The sequence below is a fragment of the Heptranchias perlo genome, chromosome 24 (genome assembly GCF_035084215.1).
Source record: "Heptranchias perlo isolate sHepPer1 chromosome 24, sHepPer1.hap1, whole genome shotgun sequence".
Classification (NCBI taxonomy): Eukaryota; Metazoa; Chordata; class Chondrichthyes; order Hexanchiformes; family Hexanchidae; genus Heptranchias; species Heptranchias perlo.
In genome coordinates, this window is record NC_090348.1 from 2,191,891 (window position 1) to 2,219,590 (window position 27,700).

The window sequence follows — 27,700 nt, forward strand, 5'->3', positions numbered from 1 at the left end:
TTATCTGTTTTTAATACAACTGGTCATTCTCTCTCTCCCTCTCTGCCTTTTGGATCTCTCACTCTCTCTTTCTCTCTCTCTCTCTCTCTCTCTGTCTTTGTGATCTGACCACTTGTGTATTCAGTATTCTTGGATGTAATGTTCCCCTGTCTGAACACCATCCACTCCTTTGATTGCTGTGATTATCTCTCTGCCGAGGTGTGATAACGGGCAGTTGGAAAGATTATCTGTAATCACCAGGCATTGTTCTCTGACTATATATGCTGTGCCTTTATGGAACCCGACACTCACCTGACGAAGGAGGAAAGCTCCGAAAGCTTGTGATTTTCAAATAAAGCTGTTGGACTATAACCTGGTGTTGTAAGGCTCCTTACTTTGATTCCAAGACAGAGATGATCAACCCAGACCTTTTCAAAATAACTTTAGGTTTCCTTCGGAGATGATGAAGAAGTGACAGGCCCTTTGCTTCAGTCCAGGAGAGGCCCTCGACCTCTAACCCCCTAGCTGGGCGGCTGGGCTCTGCCCTGACCTCTGCTGACCCAGCGGGGCAGGCGCACACTTACAGGCACAGGCCTTGACCTGGTTATGGTACTGATCCATGCCTGAGGTTCGGGCCCTGTGTCCCTCTCCATGGGTGCACGGGAGTCCCAGACTGCCGCAGCTCCCTCCCGGCACAGACTGGACCCTGGAAATTTGGCCCCCTAGTGCCTCAAACCAAGGAAGAGTAGAAAAATCGATTACACACGGTTAAATATGCACAAAACTCCCTCAGTAAAAATGTTAAGATTTAACAGCAAAAATAATTCCATTAATTTCATTGACTGGTTTGACCTCCTTTGACATTCCTCACGTACAAAAGTGAAACCAAATTGTCTGTCTGTCTCTCTCTCTCTGTATTTGACTCTCTGCTCATGTCCCACTCTTTCCAGCTCCCTCTCCCTTTTTAATCATCTTACATCCCAGCAGGATTTGGGCCGGGAGCTGGGAGCAGAGCCGGAGGATGGAGTGAGTGAGCCTCAAACAGGGAGTCACGGGGGGAGTAAGTCGGAGAGCACAGAATGGGCGGGCCTGCAGTGGAGTGAGGGGGGAAGGAGTGGACAAAGTCCTCAATATGCAGAGGCCCTTGGTCTGCTGTATAGACAGACCTTACACAGGCCGTGGGACACCAGGCCTGAATTGGGCCTGGCCCTAGAGTTTGGATGGGCCTACTGCTGTCACCCAGTGGGGAAATTGTGCCCAGGGTCCAGCCAGTTGACTTTACATGGGGGAAGGGAAGGGGGGGTGGGAAGGTCTCGGAGTGATTAGAAGTTGGGATGGACGAGTTTATGGGTTAAATTTATGAATTATTGAATTTTAATATATTATTCTGTTATAAAATATATTTGAGAAATAGATACACAGGTGGGAGAGGAACTGTTAAGATGGCTGCGTAGCACAACATTTCTATTGGCATATAATGTGATTGTTTTGTGATTGAACTCATTAACAACGACACAATAGAGGTAGTTTTGGGATCTGATTGGCATCTGGTATCATGGTCCTGGACTTTGATTGATTTCACACACACACACAGAGATACAGACACATACACAGACACAGACATACACACAGACACACACAGATACAGACACACACACATACACACACAGATACAGACACATAAACACAGACATACACAGACACAGATAAAGGCATACACAGACAAACGCACAGACAAACAGACACACACAAAGGCATACACAAACACGCACACAGACACATGTAGACACCCACACACAAACGCAGACACACACACACACAGACATAGGAACATAGGAACAGAAGAAGGCCATTCAACCCCTCCAGCCTGTTCCGCCATTCAATTAGATCATGACTGATCTGTATCTTAACCCCATCTACCCACCTTGGTTCCGTAACCCTTAATACCCTTACCTAACAAAAATCTATCAATCTCAGTTTTGAAATTTTCAATTGACCCCCAGCCCCAACAGCTTTTGGGGAGAGAGTTCCAGATTTCCACTCCCCTTTGTGTGAAGAAGTGCTTCCTGACATCACCCCTGAACGGCCTGGCTCTAATTTTAAGGTTCTGCCCCCTTGTTCTGGACTCCCCCACCAGAGGAAATAGTTTCTCTCTATCTACCCTATCAAATCCTTTAATCATCTTAAACACCTCGATTAGTTCACCCCTTAATCTTCTATACTCGAGGGAATACAAGCCTGGACTATGCAACTTGGCCTCATAATTTAACCCTTTTAGCCCCGGTATCATTCTGGTGAATCTGCGCTGCACCCCCTCCAAGGCCAATCTATCCTTCCTGAGGTGCGGTGCCCAGAACTGAACACAGTCTCCAGATGGGGTCTAACCAGAGCTCTGTACAACTGGAACATCACTTCCACCCCTTTGTATTCCAGTCCCCTCGAGATAAAGGCCAACATTCCATTGGTCTTTTTAATTATTTTTTATACCTGTACGCTAGATTTGAGTAATTTCTGTACTTGGACCCCTAAATCTCTCTGCTCCCCCACAGTTCCGAGCTTCTCACCATTTAGAAAATACTCTGATCTATTTTTCTTAGGTCCAAAGTGGATGACCTCAACTTTCCCACATTGAACTCCATCTGCCACAGTTTTGCTCACTCATTTAATCTATCAATGTCCCTTTGCAACTTTCTGCTCCCATCTACACTATTTACTGTGTTACCTAACTTAGTGCCATCAGCAAACTTAGATATACGGCTCTCTATTCCTTCATCCAAGTCATTTATAAATATAGTGAGAAGCTGAGGCCCCAGTACAGATCCCTGGGGGACACCACTCGTCACATCCTGCCAATTGGAGTACATACCCTTTATCCCCACTCTCTGTCTCCTACCTCCTAACCAATTCCCTATCCAAGCCAATAGGTTGCCTCCAATTCCATGCGCTCTCTTGTTAAGTCATTTTTGTAATGTGGAACCTTATCGAATGACTTTTGGAAGTCCATATAAATATCACCCATAGACACTCCCTTATCTATCACATTAGTGACCTCCTCAAAAAATTCAGTTAGGTTCATTAGACATGACTTACTGTTTACAAATCCATTCTGACTCTCTCTCTGATCAGTTCATGTTTGTCAAAGTGTTCAGTCACTCTGTCCCTAATGACAGATTCTAGAAACGTCCCCACAACAGAGATTACACTCATAGGTCTATAATTTCCTGGTTTATCTCTCCCACCCATCTTAAATAGTGGTATGACATTGGCAGTTTTCCAATCCAAGGGGACAATTCCTGAATCGGGAGAGTTTTGGACGATCATGACCGGAGCATCTACAATTTCCTCACCTATTTCTTTAAATACTCTGGGGTGGACACCATCGGGTCCTGGAGATTTGTCGATCTTCAGTCTCACTATTTTCTCCATTACCATTTTTCACTGATATTAAATCTAGTAAGCTCCTCCCCTTAATTTATGTTTAGTTTTCCTCATTTTCCATACAGGCATGCACAGACACACGCAGACGCACGCACAGACACACGCAGACGCACGCACAGACACACGCAGACGCACGCACAGACACACGCAGACGCACGCACAGACACACGCAGACGCACGCACAGACACACGCAGACGCACGCACAGACACAGACACACGCACAGACACACGCAGACGCACGCACAGACACACGCTGACGCACGCACAGACACACGCTGACGCACGCACAGACACACGCTGACGCACGCACAGACACACGCACAGACACACGCAGACGCACAGACACACGCAGACGCACGCACAGACACACGCTGACGCACGCACAGACACAGACACACGCACAGACACACGCAGACGCACAGACACACGCTGACGCATGCACAGACACACGCAGACGCACAGACACACGCAGACGCACGCACAGACACACGCTGATACACGCAGATGCACGCACAGACAGACACACGCACAGACACACGCAGACGCACGCAGATGCACACACAGACACACGCTGATACACGCAGATGCACGCACAGACACAGACACATGTACAGACACACGCAGACACACACACGCAGACACACATAGACACATGCAGACACAGACAGATACACAGACAGATACACACATACACGCATAGACACACAGACACACATGTAGACACACAGACAGATGGGGCACGATTTTAAAATGAACAACGGGTGGGTTGGGGGCAGAGGAGCCCATTTCAGACCCACCCCCACCCCCAACCCGCCCATTTCTGATTTTCACTGGGGTGGACGAGGGGCGGGCGACCAACCCGCTCCCAGGTGACGGGCTGGTGACTAAAACCTTTCAAGGAGGCTGCGGCCCTCCATTTTTACAGATTTTGCAATTTCAACCCCTGGGGGCCGGGATTCCGGGCCTTCTCCTTCCTGCCGCGTGAGAGGAGGCGAGAAGGCCCAAAACAGCAGGTAAGTGCCTTTCTAGCACAGCTTGTGGGCCCAGAGGAGCAGGAGTGCTTTCCCCAGGCCCAACAAACCTACCTGCAGTGACCACCCCCCAAATGATCGCGGACACCCTCGGTGACTCCCGATCGTGACACCCCCTCCTGTGACTGACACCTGATCCCTCCCCCCATGACTGACTTCCCACCGTGACCCCATGCCCATCGGTGCCCTTGTGCCCATCCATGCCCTCCCCGTGACCCCCCCATCCATTTAAACAAAGACTTACCTGTAGACTTACCTGAAGACGTCCCCTCCCTGGCTGCTCTCCCGTCCAACTGAGACCAGCCTGACAATCGCCGGTCAGTCGGACGGCAAACCGACAAAAAAATAAAAGACGTCCTCACGTCAAAATTGTAAGGACATCCGGGGACCCGTACTTCCGGGTTTCTCATCCGCAATTTGACTGCCCGCCCCCTTCCTAGGCTCGGGGTCAAAATCATGCCCATGCAGAAACACGCAGACAAATACAAACACATACGGACACACACACAGACAGACACACAGACAGACACACAGACAGACACACAGACAGAAACAGGCAGATGCACACACAGACACATACAGAAACACACACAGACACATACAGAAACACACACAGACACATACAGAAACACACACAGACACATACAGAAACACACACAGACACATACAGAAACACACACAGACACATACAGAAACACACACAGAAACTGGCAGATGCACACACAGACACATACAAACACACACAGACACATACAGAAACACATACAATCATACACAGACACACATAGAAACATATTTAAACGCACACACGGACACACACAAACACACACAGACGCACATACAAACACACACAGACACATGCAGATGCACACACAGACACATACGGAAACACACACAGACACATACGGAAACACACAGACACATACGGAAACACGTACAAGCACACACAGACACATAAAGAAACACATACAAACACACACAGGAACACACAGACACATACAGATGCACACACAGACACATACAGAAACACAGAGAAACACACACAGGCGCACAGACACATGCAGAAACACAAATACACACAAGACACACACAGAAACACGCAGACACACGCACAGGCACACGCAGACACACGCAAAGGCACATCCAAACACACACAGAAACACACACATACACACACAGATCTTTGAGTGCCCCTTAAAGGGCTGCTGCTGCACTACCACCTCCTCTGTTCTGATGGTGTGCCCCCAATAGTTGGATGCGCCATGCCCCTGGTTCACGCCCCCTTTGCAAATGAGGCTACCCCAGAAATGAGCCCCCCCTCACCCCAGCAAAGTGCGCAGTGACATTGGTTGTGTGCCCTGGAGAATCGCTGTCACGTTTTTTAGCTTTGCTTTTGAAGATTTTTTCCAGCTAACGCACACGAACAGCTTGGAAACGGATCATAAAATTCCTCTGATTCATGGGCTATTTTACACAGGCCAATATTTCCATGGTTCCAGCAGCACAGGAACCATCTGTCCATATCTCCTAATAGCCTTTAATTCCCTTCCTACCCAGATATTTATCCATCTCATTAACGAGCAGTCTATTCCCCACACTGTTTGAGATTTTTTTCCAGCCCTCTAGTCTTGTGTGCAGCTTGTTAATGTTGCACTTAAGTCTCATTGTTCTGGACTCTGTCTGATTTATCACTTAAACCTACAAGATGCCTTTTGATATTTCATGGATTGTATACATAATAAATCTTGGGATCATCTGAACCATTCTTCACTGAAGTCTCTCCAATACTCTTCTGAGAGTAGAGTTCCCGAAACGTCACACGATATTCCAAATATGGTCTCACTAATGGTCTATACAAGGGTAAAATAAGTTGTTTTGACATAGTCCTTAAGGTAGATCTATAACTAGTACTTAATTAGTCTTCTTGACACCAATTGCACATTGACTAGAAACCTACTAATTATCCACTGAAATCACAGTAAAGTCCTTTTCCTTTGGCATCTGTGCTGATAGACCCCTTAATTACACATATTCCACCGTCCATCTTTTATCATTAAAATCCAGCTGTGAATCCAGCTGTTTATTTGGCAGAGCTCCCTGGATGCCATCAATCTCTCTTATCACCTGTCCACACACCTTGATGCTATCAGCAGATTTGTAAATTAATTAGACTAGTAGCACTCCACTCCCTATTATTCATGAACATGTGCACCATCAGAAAGGGCTTTCTGCATCCAGTGAAGCCTGCAAACAGGCAATGACATCAAAACAGTGGCACAAACAGCTCCAAGCTTCAATTTTATAAAACAACAAATGGTTGTGGCCAGCTGGTGTTGTAACAGTGCACAGAAGAGAACAGAATACGACCGTTTCGGAGGGAGTTCTTGCAGCAAAGAATGTTTATTTTATTGCTACTGGAAAATTGTTGACAGCTTGATTTTCTTGGTTTGGTATATCACATAAACCCCCAGTGTTTGGAGAAGAACCAAATGAAGTGAAATGAATGCATGTTTTGGAAGCTGTGAAGAATTTTCAATGGTCAAGGAATGGCCACTTACCATGAAGATAATTACAGGATGAGGTTTGTTGGGAAGCCCCAGGGAATCAGTGGGATAGTCTCCTTCGTATCCATTTCCCTTTCGATACTCTTCAAACATCTGAACTAATTCTACAAGTGACTCTTCCACTATAGTTCGGAGAAGATTTGACATGAGCGTAGCGACACTGGCAAAGAAGTGATCCATCTTTTTCATTCTCAGCTCCTATGTTCAAAATCATTTTGAAGTTGAGAGAACATTAAACAGCCTCTATTTTAAAGTGGTACAATACATAACATTTGTAGAAAATATTTGTAGAAGATATGTAAATAGATCTTAACAGAAAGACTCAGTATAATTTGCTTATATTAATACAAGCTGCATTGATCAATCATGTAATTGTGCCAATGTAATCAATGTGAATGACTACAGAAGTGAACGTGATTTAATTACGAACCTTGTCCTGCAGTCGACTCAGGACGAGCTAATTCAATGAACGCAGTGTGGATTTTATCTCCAACTGTGCTTAGGAGAATCCTACTCTTAGAATATATCTACGTTATCCACCATTACTCTGCCCACTCCTATCAATATGGACAGTAGTGCCCTTGGATTGAATTAAAGAGATAGTTCACATTCTCTTCTGACTAACTTCATCTTTTCTTGATTGGTTTCAGCAGGTTGAAGTACAGAGGTATTAAAAACTGTAGGGCTCAAAAAATGTTTTAAAGAAACTAGAAAGGAAGGCTGGAGGATTTGAAGATATTTTATGTAAACCCCACTGAGATCTAGCTTGAAAACAATTAATTCCAAATAATTCTACCTGGAATATTTTCTAATTCTGCAGTGCATTGCCCCTATCAGCCTTGCTGAGCACTGAAGTAGCGATGGACTCAAAAGCCAGAAACTAAAAACCATGACCTCATGAAGCGAGCACACTAACAATATAAAGTTGCCTGTGCAGATAATGGCTCCAAAGTTCCAGGGAGAGGGAGCGTAGTGCCAGGCAGGGGCAGGGAGAGAGGGGAGAGGGGAGAGGGGAGAGGGGATGTTGAGGTTGCCGTCCTTTTTTCAAAATTTCTGAAATCGGTTTGGGATCACTCGGAGAGGCAGCGGGAGGATATCTCCCGCTGGAAATCCCACCACTTCCACCTTTACGAGAGCCGACTTGGTGTGTACCCATATGAATCGGACGGAGTTACTCGACCAAATTGGCAAGGGGTGGAGCCTAAGGGTCGACTGATCGCAGAGTGATCGACTGCCGTAAGCAAAGCAGCGCAAAAGCGTTTTGGCATCATTTTGAAAATAAAATCCTCTTCAGCCGCAGCGACCTGCCCTTCAGTGGAACATTAAGTGTGCCCTCCCCCACCCGATTGTCCCACACCCGCCCTCCCTATGGGGGGCAGGGGGCACGTGCCCATGAAGCATAGTAAACGGCACGGGCCCCACCCCTTTGAGACTAATGGCACCATCACCATGTTTTGGGATGGGGTCAATGTTAGGTAACATTGTCGATCAGACCTCCTGCCCCACCATAGCCTCCGACCGTGGAGAGAGGCTGCAGGCATTCCAGGCCCATTATTGTTTCTAGGATTTGGAATTGGAATTCCTCCTGAATAGAAACACAGTGGCTTGTCATAAATGGATAGTGGTGAGGGTTAGACTACTCGGGCCTGGTCTTCAATTGTTCCCACACTTTTATTCACAGAGATTCCCCTTATACACACCACACCCCAGATAAGCTCTCCTATAAAAAGGATACAAGAGAGGCTCCAATTGATACCCACACCTGAATACAATTAACCCTTATTGCTTTAAATCATTATCAATGGCTTACCTCATTATCTTGGGGCATCCAGGATTCCACATTTTCCCTGTTCTCACCAATTATATCACAGCAATCTTTCAACCATTGATCCTGCAAAGTGATTACCCTATTCTTTGTAACCATGGAGACATGATTAATTAGCTGATCTAGGGTAAAGGGGAAAGCCTGAGAGAGGGCCACAGATTCTATCAGTCTGAAGTTTCTGTATCTGGAAAACAAAAGTACATATTAGCAACAAAATGCACTTTATTTAAGTCAATGAAGGAATAAACAGTGAATTTTCCCCACATTACAACAGTGAGTACACTTCAAAAGTACTTCATTGTCTGTAAAGCGCTTTGGGACATCCTGAGGTTGTGAAAGGCGCCATATAAATGCAAGTTCTTTCTGTTTTCTTTAATTTGCACCTGTCATGACATCAGGACATCCCAAAGTGCTTAACAGACAATGGAGTACTTTTTAAGTGTACTCACTGTTGTAATGTAGCAAACATGGCAACTAAATTGTGCACAGCAAGATCCCACAAAGAGCAATGAGATAAATGACCAGTTAATCTGTTTCAGGGATTGGTTGAGTGATATATGTTGACCAGGACATTGGGAGCATTCTCGTGCTCTTCTTCAAATAGTGCCCTGGGATCTTTTACATCCATCTGAGAGGGCAGGCGGGTCCTCGGTTTAACGCCTCATGTGAAAGATGGTACCTCCAACAGTGCAGCATTCCCTCAGTACTGCACTGAAGTGTCAGCCTCTGGGTGAGAAAGAACTTTTTCACCCAGAGGGTGGTTGGAGTCTGGAACTCACTGCCTGAAAGGGTTGTGGAGGCAGGAACCCTCACAACATTCAAGAAGCATTTGGATGAGCACTTGAAATGCCATAGCATACAAGGCTACGGACCAAATGCTGGAATATGGGATTAGAGTAGACAGGGCTTGATGGCCGGCGCGGCACGATGGGCCGAAGGGCCTCTATCCGTGCTGTATAACTCTATGTGTTGAAGTCTCTGGAGTGGGACTTGAACCCACAACTTTCGGACTCCGAGGCGTGAGTGCAATCGCTGAGCCAATTCCTATACTCTACAGGATATGGTAATGTAGTTCAAAAGTCAATTATTATTCATCTTGTAGAATCTTTAACAATTTGCACATAGGGTCCAAACGTTGCTAATGGTTCTCCTGAGTTGTTGCTCATGGTAAGTCGGAGGCTGCACTGTTGTGTAAGGCAGAGATAGAACATGATATAAAAGAGTTTTAGGTGTGCGTCCCTTTAAGGCTGGGAGGTGTAACTGCTCTGCATTCTTGACTTGAATGCTGGTTTCACTTAGTCAGGCTGCAGATGAGAGAACGTTGGCTTTGTTTGATTGACAGGTCGATTAAGAATTTGGAAGCACTGTGGAACAGGGTATGTTGTTAAAGAGAGTTGAGTGTGCAGGAGGTAGAAAGTGTAAAATATCTTGATTGTAAACACTGGGCTAGAATTTGCTGTCAAAATAATGAGGCTAATGGCATTCACTGTTATTTATGCACAAATGCTAAAACAACTTCAGGCAAGGGGCAGATGTGCAGAAATCCAGAGGTTGCTGCCCGAGATGTGCTGTTAGCTTCGTGAAAACGGGATCTCACTGACTCATCACTAAAATACTTTGGTGTGAAGTTCCTGTATTTTCATGGTAGATATGAACTAAACCCGCCACAGAAAGTTAAGTCTTGACCATTTTAGTCTAAGTAGCTTTTTTAACAGCATCAACCTCTCTGGCACTGAAAATTAACTATTACAAGGGTGGAGTCTCATTCCTTCAGGTTTTAATCATTGGGGATTTTAAAAATGTCAAATTTTAAATTAATTTTTACATTTCCTTTCTGCTTCTTTTTTCTCTCTTTTAATCCAATCTTTCTTTTCCACTCTCTATTTAGAGTCATAGAGTCATAGAGTTATACAGCACGGATAGAGGCCCTTCGGCCCATCGTGTCCGCGCCGGCCATCAGCCCTGTCTACTCTAATCCCATATTCCAGCATTTGGTCCGTAGCCTTGTATGCTATGGCATTTCAAGTGCTCATCCAAATGCTTCTTGAATGTTGTGAGGGTTCCTGCCTCCACAACCCTTTCAGACAGTGAGTTCCAGACTCCAACCACCCTCTGGGTGAAAAAGTTCTTTCTAAAATCCCCTCTAAACCTCCCGCCTTTTACCTTGAATCTATGTCCCCTTGTTATAGAACCCTCAACGAAGGGAAAAAGCTCCTTAGTATCCATCCTATCTGTGCCCCTCATAATTTTGTACACCTCAATCATGTCCCCCCTCAGCCTCCTCTGCTCCAAGGAAAACAAACCCAATCTTCCCAGTCTCTCTTCATAGCTGAAGCGCTCCAGCCCTGGTAACATCCTGGTGAATCTCCTCTGCACCCTCTCCAAAGCGATCACATTTCTCTTTCTGTACCTGATTTGACATTGAATTCACCCTCTCTAATTTACACTTCCTTCTCAGTCCTTGCACTGTTAATTTCACAATCCTTCACTCCGATTGTTTGAGGAGATACCCAGTTGCTACCCTGTTCACTCAGATCCCAGATGTCCAGTTTCCCTCACCGCGATGTTATCAGCTCACACTTTCAGAAACTTGCCACGCAAAAAATTTAAAAACCTAAACATGCAAAGGGCAAGTCCAACTAACGGTGGACATCATTACCCTGCTACAGCAAATTATGGCCCAATGTTGTTTAAAATGTTTAACTTTTCCTACATTTATAATTAACCTGGAGGCACTGAATTATTTTTATTTTCTTTTAACCCCTGCCTCTCGTGGCCTGGAGCAGCTCTTGAGAAAATGGGAGTGAGGGATATGGGGCTGGGAGTCAATTATGAGGGGAGAACGACCGAATCAGGTGGTGGAATACATTTTCCTAATAAATTTTCTGTTAGAATAAATTTGCATATGATTAACAGTGACGCAGTATTGTTGGACAGAATGTTACAGGATGTGTGAGATGGCACTCTGTACATAAGACTTTTAATATACTGCAGATATTTCAGGCTATATAAAGTTCAATTTTAAACTGTGCAAGAGTTTGTACTTCATTTAAAGCAGCAGATTTTTGTTAATATTTTTAATTCACAAACAAAAAATTCAACATCAATCAAGAGCTGCCAAGTACGACTTTGAAAAACCTGGGCCACTGTCTTTTGTTCTTTCAGGTTCTTATCTCAAAGTCATTTCGAAACTAATGAACAAAATGAACAGAAATTTTCAAAGTGCATACCTGGTCTGAAAGTTGAGGAGTATTGCGGACATGACAGGGTGGGTGATGTACAACACATCGTTTAACCTGTGTCGGGCAGAGTTTACACTTTCATGCCATGGAAACCTCTCTCTGCCTGCAGTGTTAGACGGCTGGAGAAATAAAACGGATTATAGCAAACACTACAGAACAACAGAAAAAATACACATTGAGGCTATCTTGGTAGCTCAGGAGAGATCAATCCATCAAGCTCATGATTGAGATAGTTACTAGATTCTGCTTTTCACCAGTTTCCATTGTGATTCTGTAGAAATATTGTCCTGTTCTTAAAGGTAGATGACCTCATATCTATTTTATTGCCCGATGTTCTGTTTTCCCCCCTGGTATAATGTTGAATTTTCTGTCATGCTGTCGTGGCCATTTCCCAGTGCTTGGATTAGTTCATTGTGTTTATCTCTGGTGTTACTTGAGGTGTGTGGCTGGAGACCTGTCCTATGACAGGAAGGACTCCGATTATCTCGATGTCGTATAATACTGTGGAAGGGGCAATGACTATTGTCATGGCAATAAAACCAGCTGGCGTTAACAGACCAATGTCCACTTGGTGTTGCATCAGTTGCTGTACTCCCCACTCCCAGACAAGTTCAGCCCTATGCCTGAATCTTGGCAGCAATCGCCAACAGCTGGCACTAGAGAGAGTGGTGAATGAAATCTAGAGTCTGAGTCATTGGAACAGGCACCTCTGATTGGAAACATCCCCCAGAATTCAGAACTCCCTCACTCACGCACTGGAGTATCAGCTCAGATTATGGTATCAAACCCTTCACTACTACGCTGTCCCATCTCAGGTACAGATGCAGAGTTAAGCTGGATGTACTTGTCGCCGAACATCTGTAATATTAATATAAAATCGAAGATTATGTCCCTGAAAAATCCACGGGCCACAGTCCCAGTGCTTACAATGGCATCGCACCCAGCACTGACCCTATTGGAGTTCGAAGGGGCAGTAGGAGGGCACCTGACTTAAACATGGCAGTTGGGAACAAGTGCTACCGTGGGTGCATCTGGGATGCCCATCTCCCCCATTCAGCTGGAAAATCCACCTCCTGCCCACAGGAACATAGGGACAGAGTAGGCCATTCAGCCCTTCAACCCTATTCTGCCATTCAATTAGATCATGGCTGATCTGTTTCTTAACTCCATCTACCTGCCTTGGTTCCGTAACCCTTAATACCATTATGGGGTTTGGGTGGAGGGGCTGCTTAGGCACACCCTGTGAGAGCCCACTGAGCCACTCGTGGCCCCCTGCCCATTTTCTAAAAAAACCTTACCTTTTCTTCAGTCACCCAGCCTGCTTCTCTCGCCTGGACTCTGTGGTGGGGCCCACTCACGCCCATCTGGAGGCCAGGGTGCCTCATTTCTCTCGGTCCCTACTGAGCCAGAGAAGTGGGAAATCCCAGCTTGGGGAGTCCCCACCCCCATCTCTGCCTGCTTGGTATCACTGATCTTTACAAGGTCAATTGGAAATTCTGAAGTTATGGTGGGAATCCAAACAAACCCTTGAGGATATTCATAGAAACATAGGATCAGGAGAAGGTCATTCAGCCCCTCGAGCCTGTTCCACCATCCAATCAGGTCATGTTAGCCTGTCTGATCAACTTGTATTTCCCCAACAGTAGACCATGAAGGTTCTCCAAATTTCCTTTGGCTTTTGGGGATCAATAGAACAAAAAATTAAATTTCTCACATACCTTAGGAGGCAGTGCAATGGCAAGTCTCTCCTGTTCGACTGGATCTAAGAGCACATAATCAAGTATGGCCTTCCTTATGGCCCCTGTGTACACTTCCTGCATTTCCTAAATAGAAAAAGAATTTGAGTGTTTCAAAGCTGCTGAGTGTTTAAAGAATTGCTAAGCAATATGAGAAATTGAACAGAAAGCTATAGGAATTAAAGTTTTTTCTTAAATAAAATAAATACAGATGATTTTGGATATCTAAAGGCTAGATTCAATAGGTACAATATAAACAAATTCAAGTTTGACAAAAAGAACCTTTGTCCTAAATTAAATTGATGAAACAACGCCCATTTCAGAGTGACGCTCAGTAAGTAACTCTGATACTGCCGATCGGATTACCCCAAGGATTGTGATAGAAAACAAAAGGCCATTCTTGTCAGAGTTGTGATGATCTGGAATGCACTGCCTGAAAGGGCGGTGGAAGCGGATTCAATAGTAACTTTCAAAAGGGAATTGGATAAATACTTGAAAAAGAAAAATTTGCAGAGCTATGGGGAAAGAGCGGGGGAGTGGGATTAATTGGATAGCTTTCTCAAAGAGCCGGCACAGGCACGATGGGCCAAATGGCCTCCTCCTGTGCTGTACGATTCTTCGATTCTATAGCAGTACTACCATGGAATAACACACTTTACAAAGAGTGGGGTCTGAGACACAGACCAATGATGGACCTCCAAACAGACTGGTGGAGGCACAAACGATGGGATGGTGTAGGATGCATCAGAATGGATGAAGTGGATGCTTTCGTAGTCCCTCTCTCACATTCTACGTGAAATACAGACTCATATAATGTTGAGTCATAAACGAGCCAAATGAATGTTTTACACAAAAGACGTGCCATGCTGCAGAAAGTTGTATCTATAAATTCCCGATAGATGGTGAAAGGGGAATACTCCAAGGAACGTAAACCAGTGAAAGCCATTATTCTTTGTTACAACTTGTAGCAAATCACAACCATTTAGAATATAAGTTTACTGACTTCAAAAACATCTCTTCCAAATTCTGCAGATCTTAAAATATTAAAATGTAATCACACTGGCATGAATTATTAAATGGAAAGTAAATATTTGTTTTTCAAATCTCATAAGATTCAATGTTGTGTAAAGAACTATCAATTTATTTAGACGAGTGATTGATAGTCGATGTCTTCTTCAATAAATGAGGTAACTGTTTTGGGAAAGAGTACTCTTTGGGTCATTAGGGCTGAATCAATACTGAACGCACAGGCATCACTCAATGCTCAACCATGGGATGTCCTCATAACAAAACATTCAAGTTGTTTTTAATTTCTAATCTTTACCAATTTCCTGCTGATTTTCTGGTGCATGGTCACTGAGGTAAGTTTGAGGACTGACCGCACTGCTTTACGATGGAAACACAGAATGCCATTTTCCGCATTCCAGGTTGGTAAACTTCCTGCTGGATATTAATTAAGCCTTCCTCGTAAATACATTTTCTGCAAAAGGTTTTAATCACCTTAACAAACTGCGCAGAGAGCAGAATTTTAGGCTTTTCAATGAGAAGTGGCACGCTATGATGTTGGTTATCTCGCCATTGATTCCAGGAAATGTGTTTACCTGTGTACGATGACCAGGAAAATGTTTACTGCATTAAACAAGGTAACTATTTCCAAGTTAAATACCATTAACAGCGGGCGTTGTATGGATGGTCACTCAGCAGTTATTTAATATCTGATAAACATTCCATTCCATTCATGACACCATTGATTTTATTTCCTCCCTGTGGCCCTGGCCTATCAGAGATTCCAGGGAACCATCAAACCCATCCCAAAGCGACACAACAAGCAGCAACATATCCAAAATAACTGACACAAACACAACTTTTACTCGAGAAATTCTTCTCAGGTTCCGCATCTCAGATGCCTCCTGTAGTTGAGCAGCTCTGCCAGTGCCTGTAAAAGACTCCAAGCCCCATTAATCTTTTTGCCACAGTGTCAGTCCCAAGCATTACTAAAAAGTTTCTAACATTAGCCAAACAGTTGCATAAAGCAACTCAGTGATGTTATTGTTCTCTAGAGCTGGTGATTTCATCTGCTGCCCAATGGTTAACTGCAAGCACCTTGACTGGGCATCAATGTAGAGATTGGCAGGATTCCCCAACATGCAGGGGAACACAGTGCACCCACAGGGCCATGCGTGCTGTCTTGACCAATGGCTATACCCCTTCAACGGGAAAGGTTCCCACTCTCTCAACGTGCAGCCCATTTGTGACCAGCAGCACACAGCTCTGCCAATGAAAGCTCACTTCCCTGGGACCTGCCACAGCTCCTTCACTTCAAGGAGAAATATCAAGGAGACCCAGAAAAACAAGTCTCTGAGTGGCTGGTAGGAGATCAATGCTCCCCTCTACAGCCATGGCTGACGACACTTGTGTTTGTTCCCAGGACACCAGCTGAGCAACACGACAACAAGGTCTGAACCATCATCAGAGTCATTACTGACCTGACCACTCGCAAGCCTAAGGCATGCTTCGCTCACCTGCAACAATCTGGGGCCATTCTGCAGTACAGTCAGGCTGCTCTGACTAGGATCATGGTTTGGGCTACATGCTGCACAATCTTGTCTTACAAAGCGGCCTCCTGATGAAGGCCCCAGAGCACGAAGGCCCCCATGGCCTGTGATGGGATCAGGAAGAGAAGCAGTAGCCTGAAGAGGATGTGAGAACAAACTCGTTGTTGGCTGTGAGACGTTTACTGATGCAGGAAATCTTCTCAAGGCCAACACACCTGGTCATTGCATCGAGACCTGTGTACAACCTCCCCCTCCCCACCATTATCTACAGAGCCTTCTCGAGTGCATCATGCAGCTCCCATTCACGCGACTTCCAAATCTCACCAAGAACAATGTTTTGCACACACGACAATTTTAATGCATCCGTATTTTTTAGGTAAATCTACACAGGAGGTTCCAGCTTCCTCCTACTCAAAGTAGAAAAGTCACCTGGTCCGGATGGGATGCATCCTCAGTTACTGAGGGAAGTATGGGTGGAAATTGCGGAGGCTCTGGCCACAATCTTCCAATTCTCCTTAGATGTGGAGACAATGCCGGAGGACTGGAGGATTGCAAACCTTACATCCCTGTTCAAAAAAGGGGAGAGGGGTAAACCCAGCAATTACAGGCCAGTCAGCCTAACGTCTGTGGTGGGGAAACTTTTAGAGACAATAATCTGGGACAAAATTAATTGCCACTTGGAGAAGTCTAGGCTAATAAATGAAAGTCAGTGCAGATTTGTTAAAGGAAAATCGTGTTTGACTAACTTGATTGAGTTGTTTGATGAAGTAATGCGGAGAGGGTTGATGAGGGTAGTGCGGTTGATGTTGTGTATATGGACTTTCAAAATGCATTTGATCAAGTACCAAATAAAAGACCTGTTAGCAAAATTAAAGCCCATGGGATTAAAGGGACAGTGACTGCATGGATACAAAATTGGTTAAAGAGACAGAAAGCAGAGAGTAGTGGTGAACGGTTGTTTTTCAGACTGGAGGGAAGTATACAGTGGTGTTCCCCAAGGGTCAGTATTAGGACCACTGCTCTTTTTGATATATATTAGTGACCTGGACTTGGATATAGAGGGTATAATTTTCAAAGTTTGCAGATGACACAAAACTCAGAAATGAAGGAAACAATGTGGAGGATAGAAACAGATTTCAGGAGGACAGACAGACAAATGGGCAGACACATGGCAGATAAAATTTAATACAGAGAAGTGTGAAGTGATACATTTCAGTAGGGAGAATGAGGAGAGGCAATATAAATTAAATGGTACAATTTTAAAGGGGGTGCAGGAACAGAGAGACCTGGGGGTGTGTGTACACAAATTTTTGAAGGTGGCAGGACAAGTTGAGAAGGCTGTGAAAAAAGCATATGGGATCCTGGGCTTCATTAATAGAGGCGTAGAGTACAAAAGCAAGGAAGTTATGCTGAACTTTTATAAAACACTGGTTAGGCCTCAGCTGGAGTATTGTGGCCAATTCTGGGCACCACACTTTAGGAAGGATGTCAAGGCCTTAGAGAGGGTGCAGAAGAGATTTACTAGAATGGCACCAGGGATGAGGGACTTCAGTTATGTGGAGAGACTGGAGAAGCTGGGGTTGTTCTCCTTAGAACAGAGAAGGTTAAGGGGAGATTTGATAGAGGTGTTCAAAATCATGAAGGGTTTTGACAGAGTAAATAAGGAGAAACTGTTTCCTGTGGCAGAAGGGTCGGTAACCAGAGGACACAGATTTAAGGTGATTGGTAATATAAGATATGCAATTTGAGAACCTCTCATTCACTCACTCACCTGACGAAGGAGATAATCTCCGAAAGCTTGTGATTTTCAAATGAAACTGTTGGACTATAACCTGGTGTTGTAAGATTCCTTACATTTGTCCACCCCAGTCCATCACCGGCATCTCCACATCATTGGTAAAAGAGCCAGAGGTGACATGAGGAAACATTTTTTTTACACAATGAGTTGTAATGATCTGGAATGCACTGCCTGAAAGGGTGGTGGAAGCAGATTCAATAATAACTTTCAAAAGGGAATTGGATAAATATGTGAAAGGAAAAATTTTAAAGGGCCATGGGAAAGAGTAGGGGAATGGGACTAATTGGATGGCTCTTTGAAAGAGCCGGCACAGGCGTGATGGGCCGAATGACCTCCTCCTGTGCTATACCTACTGTGATACTATGATGGTAACAACATATGGGAACTCTTTAACCTCTTTCTTTCATGTAATAAGTGCCTGGTTAACTACGTTTGAAGGGTTCCGCTGCGATTATGAGCTCATAAGCACGTCACCCAAGAGCTTATTGGTCATTTTGTTGAAATAAATTGTGCGATAAGAGATTGGTTTAGGATAAAGGGGTTGTGACTGAGAACCTGGCTCTCACCTGAAATTCCTCGGGGCTTTGGAGAGCAGCGCAAGGGACAGGGAATCAGACAGGAACCGGGAATGCTGGATCTCCAACCCAAAGAGCAAGACTACCGCCGACTGGTGTGGGTAGAGGTTAGGAACACAGGAACAAAAGGAGGCCATTCAGCCCCTTGAGCCTGTTCAGCCATTCAATTAGATCATGGCTGATCTGTACCTTAACTCCATCTACCCACCTTGGTTCCGTAACCCTTAATACCCTTACCTAACAAAAATCTATCAATCTCAGTTTTGAAATTTTTAATTGATCCCCAGCCTCATCAGCTTTTTGTGGAAGAGAGTTCCAGATTTCCACTCCCCTTTGACACCACCCTTGAATGGCCTAGCTGTAATTATAAGGTTATGTCCCCTTGTTCTGGACTCCCCCCACCAGAGGAAATAGTTTCTCTCTATCTACCCTATCAATTCTTTTAATCATCTTAAACACCGTGATGAGATCACCCCTTACTCTTCTATACTCGAGGGAATACAAGCCTCGTCTATGCAACCAGTCCTCACTATTTAACCCTTTTAGCCCTGGTATCATTCTGGTGAATCTGCGCTGCACCCCCTCCAAGGCCAATCTATCCTTCCTGAGGTGCGGTGCCCAGAACTGAACACAGTCTTCAGATGGGGTCTAACCAGAGCTCTGTACAGCTGGAACATCACTTCCACCCCTTTGTATTCCAGCCCTCTTGAGATAAAGGCCAATGTTCCATTAGTCTTTTAAATTATTTTTTATACCTGTCCACTAGCTTTTAGTAATTTCTGTACTTGGACCCCTAAATCTCTCCGCTCCTCCACAGTTCCGAGCTTCTCACCATTTAGAAAATACTCTGATTTCTCTTTCTTAGGTCGAAAGTGGATGACCTCACACTTCCCCACATTGAACTCCATCTGCCACAGTTTTGCTCACTCATTTAATCTATCAATGTCCCTTTCCAATTTCTGCTCCCATTTACACGATTTGCTGCATTACCTAACTTAGTGTCATCAGCAAACTTAGATATACAGCTCTCTATTCCTTCATCCAAGTCATTTATAAATATAATGAAAAGCTGAGGCCCCAGCACAGATCCCTGGGGGACACCACTCGTCACATCCTGCCAATTGGAGTACATACCCTTTATCCCCACTCTTTCTGTCTCCTACCTCCTAACTAATTTCTTACCCATGTCAAAAGGTTTCCTCCAATTCTATGCACTCTCATTGCCGAATGGACACAATATAAGTGTCAGTCGTGACTCAATGGTAGCATGCTCACCTCTGAGTCAGAAGGTTTAAGAGTTCAAGCCCCACTCCAGAGACTTGGCGACATAATCTAGGCTGACATTTCGGTGTAGTACTGAGTGAGGTGCTGTCTTTTGGATGGAGCCTTAAACCAAGTCCTGTCTGCCCTCTCAGTCCGACATAAACGATCCCATGACAGTATTCAAAAAGGAGCAGGGGAGTTCTCTTGGTGTCGTGGCCAACATTTATCACTCAATGAAGATCACTAAAATAGATTATTTGGCCATTTATCTCAATGCTGTTTGTGGGACCTTGCTGTGTGCAAATAGGCTGCTTGCATAGAAACATAGAAAATAGGAGCAGGAGTAGGCCATTCGGCCCTTCGAGCCTGCTCCGCTATTCAATATGATCATGGCTGATCCTCTATCTCAATACCATATTCCCGCTCTCTCCCTATACCCCTTGATGCCTTTTGTGTTTAGAAATCTATCTATCTCCTTCTTAAATATATTCAGTGACTTGGCCTCCACAGCCTCCTGTGGTAGAGAATTTCTCCAAGGAACGAATGCATGAATTGCAACAATTATACATTCCTTTCTGGCGCAAAAATACAAAAGGAAAAGCGGCCCAACCCTGGCTAACCAAAGAAATTAAGGATAGTATTAGATCCAAAGAGGAGTCATATAAAGTTGCCAGAAAAAGTAGCAAGCCTGAGGATTGGGAGCAGTTTAGAATTCAGCAAAAAAGGACCAAGATTAAGAGGGGAAAAATAGAGTCTGAGAGTAAACTTGCAAGGAACATAAAAGTGGATTGTAAAAGCTTCTACAAATATGTAAAAAGAAAAAGATTAGCGAAGACAAATGTAAGTCCCTTACAGTCAGAAATGGGAGAATTTATAATGGCGAACAGGGAAATGGCAGAACAATTAAACAAATACTTTGGTTCTGTCTTCACGGAAGAGGACACAAATAACTTCCCAGAAATGCTAGGGAACCAAGGGACTAGTGAGAAAGAGGAATTAAAGGAAATTAGTATTAGTAAAAAATAGTGCTGGAGAAATTAATGGGACTGAAAGCCAATAATTCCCCAGGGCCTGATAATCTGCATCCCAGAATACTAAAAGAGGTAGCCATGGAAATAGTGGATGCACTAGTTGTCATCTTTCAAAATTCGATAGATTATGGAACAGTTCCTGCAGATTGGAGGGTGGCAAATGTAACCCCACTATTTAAAAAAGGAGGGAGAGAAAACAGGGAACTACAGACCGGCTAGCCTAACGTCAGTAGTAGGGAAAATGCCAGAGTCTATTATAAAGGATGTGATAACAGGACACTTAGAAAATATCAACGGGATTAGACAAAGTCAACATGGATTTATGAAAGGGGAAGCATCCAGTCTGTCTAGCCCTGTCAGAATTTCATATGTTTCAATGAGATCCCCTCTCATTCTTCTAAACTCGAGTGAATACAGGCCGAGTCGACCCAATCTCTCCTCATACAACAGTCCTGCCATCCCAGGAATCAGTCTGGTGAACCTTCGCTGCACTCCCTCTATGGTAAGTATATACCTTTCTTAGGTAAGGAGACCAAAACTGCACACAATACTTTAGGTGTGGTCTCACCAAGGCCCTGTAAAGCTGCAGTAAGACATCTTTGCTCCTGTATTCAAATCCTCTTGCAATGAAGGCCAACATACCATTTGCCTTCCTAACTGCTTGCTGCACCTGCATGTTTGCTTTCAGTGACTGGTGTACAAGGACATCCAGGTCTATCATCATTTAAATAATACTCTGCCTTTCTGTTTTTCCTTCTGATGTGGATAACTTCACATTTATCCACATTATACTGCATCTGCCATGTATTTGCCCACTCACTCAACTTGTCTAAATCACATTGAAGCCTCTTTGCATCCTCCTCACAACTCACAATCCCACCTAGTTTTGTGTCATCAGCAAACTTGAAAATATTACATTTGGTTCCCTCATCCAAATCATTGATATATATTGTGAATAGCTGGGGCCCAAGCACTGATCCCTGCGGTACCCCACTAGACACCGCCTGCCACCCCGAAAAAGACCCATTTATTCCTACTCTCTGTTTCCTGTCTATTAACCAATTTTCAATCCATGCCAGTGTATTACCCCCAATCCCATGTGCTATAATTTTGCACACTAACCCCTTATGTGGGACTTTATCAAAGGCCTTCTGAAAATCCAAATACACCACATCCACTGGTTCTCCCTTATCTATTCTACCATTTACATCCTCAAAAAACTCCAGTAGGTTTGTCAAACACGATTTCCCTTTCATAAATCCATGTTGACTTTGTCTAATCCCGTTGATATTTTCTAAGTGGCCTATTATCACATCCTTTATAATAGACTCGAGCATTTTCCCTACTACTGATGTCAGGCTAACCGGTCTGTAGTTTCCTATTTTTTCTCTCCCTCCTTTTTTAAATAGTGGGGTTATATTTGCCACCCTCCAATCTATTGTGTTTCCTACATTACAACAGTGAGTACACTTCAAAAGTAATTAATTGGCAGTGAAGTGCTTTGGCACATCCTGAGGACATTAAAAGTGCTACATAAATGGGAGTTCTTTCTTGTTTCTTTCTCTATTAAAATGCATGTTTGATGTCAGAACACTTGAAAGAAATATAATCCATAGAATCAAAGGATGAGCCCATCAAGGCTCAAAGATGAAAGTGAGGCTTTATTCAGGGATCTCTCTGACAGTGAAGACAGGTGTTAACTGAACACAGTTAACCGTAATAAGCTGGCATAAAACAAATCCAATGTGACAAAGACTTGAGAGACAATAGGCTCGATTCTGCAACGGTGGTGGGTTGGCAGTGGGGCGGGGGGGGGTGGTGAAGGTGCACGTGACAAACACGCATGAACAAAACATACCGTTTCTGACGCGATCACATGTTCATTGGTGATGATTAACGTCCTCTCATTGACAGGCTGGCTGCTGCCAGGAGCTGCAACGTGAGGGTGGGGGGGGGGTAAGGTCATGGGGGGAGAGGGGAAGGTCATGGGGGGAGAGGGGAAGGTCATGGGGGGAGAGGGGAAGGTCATGGGGGGAGAGGGGAAGGTCATGGGGGGAGAGGGGAAGGTCATGGGGGGAGAGGGGAAGGTCATGGGGGGAGAGGGGAAGGTCATGGGGGGAGAGGGGAAGGTCATGGGGGGAGAGGGGAAGGTCATGGGGGGAGAGGGGAAGGTCATGGGGGGAGAGGGGAAGGTCATGGGGGGAGAGGGGAAGGTCATGGGGGGAGAGGGGAAAATCGGGAGGATATTGGTGGGTGAAGAGGGGGACATCGGGGGGGGGTGAAGAGGGGGACATCGGGGGAAGATCAAGGGGTGAAGAGGGGGACATCAGGGGGATATCGGAGCGGGGGGGTGAAGAGGGGCATATCGGGGCGGGAGACATCGGACATCAGAGCAGGGTGCAAAGGTAGGTTCATTTTGTGTTTTCACTTCGTTCCATGGTTTTTTAAAAAATTTATTTAGTTTCTTGTTCCTTGATCTGGCCCCTTACTCCTGGTTTCACCAGGCGTGAATCAGAAGTGGTGGGCAAGCTGCCCAGGTAAGTTAAAAATCTTTCTAACTACTTAATCTGTCACAGGTAAAGTGCCTTAAAAACTTCAACGAGATACATTTGTCTCTTTAACTGTCATCCCGCCGGCTTTAATTGCGAGTGCGATTTTCGGAGCCCTTCCCACCGCCCTCAACGCACCTGCAAGTGCCTCCTAAAATCACCCCCAATTGTTTCCATCAAAATCCGTATGTGGAAGATTCAGAATCTGGTCGATTGGAATGTGAAACAGCCACACCACATCTGCTCATATTATCTGACACTCGAGTTCCAAAGTTTTCCATCTGGAGCCCGAATTTCTTACACAAACTGTGCTACCACCTCTGAACACCACTGAACCACACCCCGTTTACCCTCATACACCTGCAGCCACTACACTGAGAACTGAGTCCACTGCCCATGTGAAACATCTGGCAGAGAAAGGAGACAAGCCAATCCAGATTCCAAATGGCAATTAATTGAATTGCTTTACTTGTGTATCTCTTACGAGAATGTGAAAGAGTTCTAGTTAGACATGTCCTGGACCCAAGTCAGATTATTTCAAATAGAGAGCCCTGGCACCATGGTCTGCTTCTAGATGTAACCTTCAGATCATCGCACATTGCATTCCAAGGTAAACAGCCTATGGGGGTAGAATTGCCGCCGGGACCCCTGATTCCCCAACATAATAGAGGTCTTTAAGATTATGAAAGGGTTTGATAGGGTAGACCAAGAGAAGATGTTTCCACTTGTGGGGGAGCCCAAAACAAGGGGCCATAAATATAAGATAGTCGCTAATAAATCCAATAGGGAATTCAGGAGAAACTTCTTTACCCAGAGAGTGGTTAGAATGTGGAACTCGCTCCCACAAGGAGTAGATAAGGCGAATTGCACAGATACATTTAAGGGGAAGCTAGATAAACACATGAGGAAGCAAGTGTCGAAAACTTAAACTTAATATTACTTATTATATACAATGCATTAACTCCCAAACACTTAATTCAGACAAGCAAGAATTTATTAAGAAACTTGTACATGGTTGTCAATAGGTCTGCCCCGCTCAGTGTTGCCCTCTTACAAGCACCTAGGCATCCCCTGGATATTTACATATGCAAGATGCTGTACCTCATCTTAACCAGGTTCCCTTCGTGTTGGCCACCAGTCCGGGTGGAAGAGAGGCAGAGCATCTGATAATCCTATCAAACTATGATTGTCTCCCCTTTTACATGCACCTTACCCCAGCGGGCGCTACTCCCGGTACCATTAAGATGTGTTCTTAGTTGAAATCACAGAGACAATGGGGACATTCTCACCCAGGCTCTGTTTTACTACCTTTGCCAAACTCTTCATCCTCTGCTTATGACATTTATTACATGCCATGAAAATCAAGAAGCACATTACAACAAACTGCACTACGACTCAAGGAATAGAAGGATATACTGATAGGGTTAGATGAAGTAGGGTGGTAGGAGGCTCATGTGGAGCATAAACACCTGCATAGACCAGATGGGTCGAGTGACCTGTTTCTGTGCTGTAATTTCTATGAAATTCTATGTAAGGTTGGTGGAAACAGCAGAGAAATGGCATGAAAGGCCCATCACACCGTTTTTCAGGATGTCCGACAGTCTGTCACCTGAGTTACAGTGGGAGGTTGGAGAATTCCAGCGGAAATTCCACCCAGAGTTTACGCGGGTGAAGGGAGCAAGCAAGCTGCCCTCGGCCTGTGTCCTGTGATCAGAGTTTATGAGATAATTGCACGGGATGCTGTTGATCGCCAGCTTATGTACGTAACATAATATTCAGAGGCAACAGAGGGGACAAGCTATGGCTAAGGCTACGTCAGTAATATCCTTAAACTTAGCACCATGACCCTTGGGCACCTTGGCCTGGAATTTCTGCCAGAGAAATGGCGCAAACGGCTAAATACAGCTGTTTCCAAGGTGTCTCCAGGAGATTGGGACAATCCCATGGGAATTCACCCCTTTTATACTTTTAACAAAACTAGTTGAGAGGAACAAGGCAGAACAGAGCTGAGGACCTGATGAAGTACAACAACAATACCAACCATACATCATTCATTTTTAAACCATTCATGAAAGGATGCAAGGGAAAAAAATCTGTATTGACCCTAAAAACTCAAAACACCACAGTCTATTCTGGGTTTGGAAGGATGATTGTGAGGTGCTGGGCCATTTATTAATGAGCAGCTGCAGTTCATACAATCATAGAATTGGTTCTTTTGCCAATTACCTTAAACCTGTGTCCTCTGGTTACCGTACCTTTGACCACTGGAAACAGTTTCTCCTTATTCACTCTGTCAAAACCCTTCATTATTTTGAATGCCTCTATCAAATCTCCCCTTAACCTTCTCTGTTCTAAGGAGAACAACCCCAGCTTCTCCAGTCTCTCCACATAACTGAAGTCCCTCATCCCTGGTACCATTCCAGTAAATCTCTTCTGCACCCTCTCTAAGGCCTTGATATCCTTCCTAATGTGTGGTGCCCAGAATTGAACACAATACTCCAGCTGAGGCCTAACCAGTGTTTTATAAAGGTTTAGCATAACTTCCTTGATTTTGCACTCTGTGCCTCTATTAAGAAAGCCGATTGGTACAGTTTTTAAAATATCATTTTTTCAAAGAAATTGCACCACTCAATCCTGGGCAACGATGAATTAGAAACTTTGGGGGAGTATTGCACAAACGCTGAAGGGCCGATTGTAACTCCGCCTGGGGATGGGGCAGGCGGCTGGTTAAAATGCTGCATTCCTGGAACATTTGCACCCACCACCATTTTAACTGTCGGGTTTTCGGTAGTGTCGGGGCCGCCCATCACAAGCCAGCAGGGGCCTGGTTAATATTTCAATGTCGGGGTCTGATGACATCATCCACACGATTTAAAGTGCCGATCGGGGCTGTACACAGAGTAGAAGACGCTAGTGAAAGCTGGCGACAGGCAGGAGTGAGGCCACAAGAGGCCCAGGTAAGTTTACATTTTAATTGATTTAAGGTTTCCTCGTGGGCTAGGAGGTGCAGGAGTCCTCCTCTTAGCCCCTCAAGGAAGCCTTGTCTCTCCCGTTCCTCTCCCCCGATCGCCATCACCTGTGGACCCATCCCCGCTGAACACTTACCTTATTTACCATATGCGGGGGGCCATTCCTCAGATTCTCGGCAACAGCCTCCTGCCACTCAAAATCCTGCTCACCGGGCAGGTAACAATTCCCTCCGGACAGGTACAGATTCCCTCCGGACAGGTACAGATTCCCACTGGACAGGTAACAATTCCCTCCGGACAGGTACAGATTCCCACTGGACAGGTAACAATTCCCTCCGGACAGGTACAGATTCCCACTGGACAGGTAACAATTCCCACTGGACAGGTAACAATTCCCACCGGACAGGTAACAATTCCCACTGGACAGGTACAGATTCCCACTGGACAGGTAACAATTCCCACTGGACAGGTAACAATTCCCACTGGACAGGTACAGATTCCCACTGGACAGGTAACAATTCCCACCGGACAGGTACAGATTCCCACTGGACAGGTAACAATTCCCACCGGACAGGTACAGATTCCCACTGGACAGGTAACAATTCCCACCGGACAGGTACAGATTCCCACTGGACAGGTAACAATTCCCGCCAGACAGGTACAGATTCCCACCGGACAGGTAACAATTCCCACCGGACAGGTACAGATTCCCACCGGACAGGTAACAATTCCCACCGGACAGGTACAGATTCCCACTGGACAGGTAACAATTCCCACTGGACAGGTAACAATTCCCACCGGACAGGTACAGATTCCCACTGGACAGGTAACAATTCCCACCGGACAGGTACAGATTCCCACTGGACAGATAACGATTCCCACTGGACAGGTAACAATTCCCACCGGACAGGTACAGATTCCCACCGGACAGGTACAGATTCCCACTGGACAGGTAACAATTCCCACCGGACAGGTAACAATTCCCACCGGACAGGTATAGATTCCCACCGGACAGGTAACAATTCCCACTGGACAGGTACAGATTCCTACTGGACAGGTAACAATTCCCACCGGACAGGTAACAATTCCCACCGGACAGGTACAGATTCCCACTGGACAGGTAACAATTCCCACCGGACAGGTA